Source organism: Castor canadensis, chromosome X, assembly GCF_047511655.1.
Source record: "Castor canadensis chromosome X, mCasCan1.hap1v2, whole genome shotgun sequence".
NCBI lineage: Eukaryota > Metazoa > Chordata > Mammalia > Rodentia > Castoridae > Castor > Castor canadensis.
The window spans coordinates 38,061,394-38,066,377 of NC_133405.1; positions in this window are offsets into that span (position 1 = coordinate 38,061,394).

A 4,984-nucleotide genomic window follows, 5' to 3' on the forward strand; every position below is an offset into this window, starting at 1 on the left:
TCCGCCAACTCAAAATTTCTTATTTTTATTTATTGAATAGTACCCACATGAGGTCAAGGTCAAGGTATGGTATTTTTCTGTAATTTTTCAATCAACCATTTCCATTATATTTTTATATCTTTGAATCACTGTAAAAACCAGCTCGTTTACTTATGGAATAAATTATTCAATATTTGGCTGATTACTTGCTCATCTTAGTTTTTCACTTGATCCTTATTGGCTTCCCATAAACTGCTTGTTAGAGCTAAAAGGTAAATTAGATTCAATTCCAATTTTTTAGCATAATACTTCAGAGATATTGTTGTGTACTTCATACTACATCATAATATAAAGAACAAAATGTCCGCATATCTCACTTTTAGTGATTCTTTCAGATGCTGTCATTCTACTGCAACATAAAAACTTTCCTCTTCCAACTTTTCAACTTTCACCTAATAGTTATAACATCTTCAAACTTTTCAACTTTCATCTAATAGTTATAACATCTATTGATTAGTGTTGTCTGAATCCATTATTTCATTAGGGATTTCAAATTGGTGATTCTTAATTCCTTTCAACTCTTCTGCCTTTATTATCTAGAATTCTTTTTTTCTTTTATAGTGCTAGGGATCAAATCCAGGGCCTTGTGCATGTTAGGTAAGCATTCTGCCAGTGAGCTACATACCCATTCCTATTATCTGAAATTTTTATATAAAGAATCATTCTTTGATGATTATAAAATACAGTTTATTTGGGAAAGACAGAATAAACAATAACTCTTTAAAACTTATGTGCCAATACTTACAGTAATGAGTTTATCCTGTTATAACACCCAGTATTGGTCAATGATATTTTTGCCTTTAAATACCATTTTCAGCATACTTTAAAAAGCTGATGTCTTTAAATCAATTTTAGGCAAATTGGGGGTCAAAAGTTTACATCTTTTTTTCTAATAGAAGCCAATTTAATTAGTCCCATGTAGTTTATTTAGTCTGGCACAATTACATGTTCCCAGTTTGTTTTATTTCATCCCTCTCAAGACTAGAGAGAGCCTTGATGAAGGCAGTAAACTATTGCAAGCTCCAATCAATAAGTAGTTCCAATCACAGCTGCATTGTGACATGCGGTACTTTTGTAAAGAAGATTAATACTCCTTCATTGACATGGCATGCTTTGTGGGAATGAATTCTTTTCTATCTCAATTATAATAGTTCATTTTATCCATAGATAGATAGATAGATAGATGTGTATGTATCTATGTATAATTATACTATATCTACATGTATATTCATATACAGTTTTTGAAGGGTTTTAAATAACTTGGATTTCATAAGAATGTCATATGATCTGTTACATTAATACTATTGTGTTGTTCATCCTGAATAAACAGAAGTGGCTATGATAAACCAGATCTGTTCTGATTTATCAGGGCTATAGGTGTTGCATTTGGTTATTCACTTTGTTTGTAAAAAGGAGTAGCCAGAGGTAAAAAATATATTCAGATGATCATGAGCTTAGATGTAAAAATGTGGAAGACTAAGGCCTGTCATAACCAGATGTGGATATGCATATTGGTGTGCAAGAAGTATGCAGGCCTTTTATCACATATTAACAGCCACCAGAGAGCATTTGCCTTGAAAGACACACCAAACACCCAGGTAGACAAAAAACTTGACAAGTTGCCTCTGTCTTCATTTAGTCCAAAGCTATTGCAGTGATCATAAGAGTGATGTATCAATGGTGAGAGATGGAGATTTCACATGAGCCTAACAGCTTAGACTCACATGTGCTAAGACTGCCACTGGCAAACATTCAAATTTTATGCAATGGAGATCAAAATTGAGCCCCTAATATGGCATAATTCCTTGAGAACAATAACTGGCTTCTTTTTAGCTGCATAGACTTTTTCCATCCTGGAAGGGTCTTCAGTTTGTATTCTAGGCATAATTTCTCTTTCTCATCTACAAGACTTCAGTTGGCACCACCACACAGGGGCCTATAGAATCTTTGATCTAGTACAAGACCCCACACAATATTGTGTTAGGCCCAGGGACCCATTTTATAACAACAGTAGTTTAGGAGTATCTCATGGCCAATGGATCCAACAGTCATATCACATGGTGCACTACACAAAAGCTGCTAGCATTGGTGTTGTAGTGGCCTATTGAAGATGTACATAAACACCAGCTATGTGGCCATATTCTACAATGAAGTAGGTGTTATACCACAGGACTCAGTGTTTGTATGGCATCAAAGACATGGTACTATTTCCTTATTAGGAAAAATGCATGAGACTGGGAAGCAAAGCTTGTTATCAGAAATAATTCTACTTGCCATCACCCTCCAAATCCTGGTTAGAAGAATTAGTAGTCCTGGTTTTTAAAGGGAGTTTGTCCTTACCTGAATGCACAGCAAAAATCACATTTATAAGCTGTGGCTGCCAGTTAGGTACCTTGATCTCCTTTGTTCTATAGTTCAGCAGGCAAGAAGACCATCTTAAGGTAGTTGATCCTGGGAGTTGGTATTGGGTAGGTCTGTTCTTACATAATAAGACAGAAGGATTTGTATGGAATTCATTCAAATGGCTTGAGCCCTGCACTCAAGTCAGCCATCAATTCCAGCAGGTTATGATATCTGAAGGTGAGAAGAATCTAGAGAGGAGAGCAACAGTGAGAATTGATTATGACAGGAGCTATAATCCATTCTAGTATACTTTACTGCATAAGTATAGTTATTCCTTGAGCATAAATGGAGAAGTGGAGCTAAGAAGTGCAGTTTCTAATAAGCACAGAAATACATTGACTAACTCCCCCTTTAAGGCTTTCTTGATGTTCCTTGTGAGAGATGGAGTCAAAACTCATCTTTTAGCTGTCAGCTCTTCAGCTTCAGAGTCTCCTTGTCCAACACACCAGTTTTTGTTTTCATTTTTAATTTTTTAGTATCTATTAGTTGTACAGAGGGGTTTCATTGTGACATTTACATATATGCTTACAATATATCTTCATTAGATTCATCCCATCCATCTTTCTACCTCACTCCCCCTACTCCCCTTCTCAGAACAATTTTAAGAGGTTTCAGTGTTCCATTTTTATACACATATACAAAGTACATTGACCATATTCACCCTCCTTCACCATCTCCATTTATCCTCCCCACTACTACTGCTACCCCACTCTGGACAGAACCTCCTTTACCTTCCTGTCCTTCATTTTTGAAGTGTATATTGATTGGTTAAGGGAGTTTTGTCTTGGTATTTCACACATGTATGCATTGTACTTAACTCAAATTAACAACCTCTATTACTTATTCTTTCTCGATTGCCCTGCTCCCTTATTATTTAACAGCTTTCATAACATTTCATTGTACTATCTTCATACACATATGCAACCTATTTCAATATTGCTCACTATCATTCTCTTTTCCTCCCCCACTTCAGGTAGTTCCCTCAAGAGAGACCTACTATTACAATCATTACAATCATGTTCTCTCTCTCTCTTTCCGTATATATGTGTGTGTGTGTGTGTGTATACATTTATCTTATAGGTGTAGTTTCCATATAAGAGGGGAGGCTGCTCACTCACATTGTGTCTGTATAAGGTGGAGACCTGTCCATTTCAGCCTGTTTGGTGATGATTCTTACAGGTAATACTCACTCCATAGTACTGTGTTGGGATTGCCAAATGTTTGATGGCCAGCATTGGATCTGACTTCTCCTTCTGCTCAATTGTTGCCCCTTTCCTTTTGAAGATGTTGACCTATAAGAGACATCTTGTAACTTAAACTTTCTTTCATCATCTGCTTCTACATAACAGTGCCCATAACAAAGTACTTTCCAGTTAATTCTTTAGGCTTTCATCTAAGGCAGCTCTGGACTATGGTAAACAACAAGAGGGAAATTAGTCATGCACATGAGCCCCTCCATTCAGTCTTGAACCAAATCTTGTATCTTTTTTTTCTTCCCTAATGATACTCTCTGTGTGTGTGAAGCCCCAATTTCCAGCCTTCTGTCTGTTTCCAAAAATGGTAAATGCCATCACATAAAATGATTTCAAAAGAAGTAGCTTATTACTCTGACCTTCTCTCTCCTCCCATAACTTTGCTTTTCTAATTGTTTTTTGACCCTTTAAAAATAAATGATGAAAATTAGAGATAAGGGCAAAATAGTTTCTGCCAGGTAGCAAGGGCGTAGGGGGGAGAGGGAGGGGGCGGGGGGGTAAGGGAGGGGGTAGGGGAAAGGTGGAGAAATGACCCAAACATTGTATGTACATATGCATAAAATAAAAATTTTAAAAAATGATGAATGAGCAAAGATAATTGCAATCAAGGTTAAAAATACCTTCTAAAGAAATAAGAGGTACTTTCGCATGATCTCATACATATGTAGAATCAAGAAAAGTTGATACATGTACAGGTATAATACCAAGGCAAAAAATTCCACTGATAAATGAACAGATGCCTAAACAACAAGGAAAAAGAATGAAAAACAGTTCATGCAAAGAGGAAAACACTACAGGGAGGGGGAGAGTAAAGGAAGGAAGTAAAGAATGAATATACATGTTTTAAACCTATTAAAATCACCATAAAAAGGGAACTAAGGTAGAAAAGAGAAAATGGAGGGGATGAACCAATTTGGAATATATATATGTATTTTAAATACCATATTGAAACTTTCTGTATTGTTATCTTAAACAAACAAGAATGTCTTTTCTTCAAAAACGAGGAAAGGAAGGGAAAACAGGTCCTATCTGGGGGTTAGTACCAGTGGGAGGGGGAGCATATGTGGAAAAGGTGTAGAAGAGTGCAAATACTGTGTACACATGTATGTAAATGGAAAAATGAGGCTTGTTGAAACTATTCCAGGAATGGAGGAGGGGGAATAAAACAGTATGTTGGAGGGGTAAATTCAAGTATGATATATTTGATATATTGTAAGAACTTTTGCAAAGGCCACAATGTACCCTCAGCACAACAATGAAAATTTTAAAAATTAAATTGAAAAAAGGAA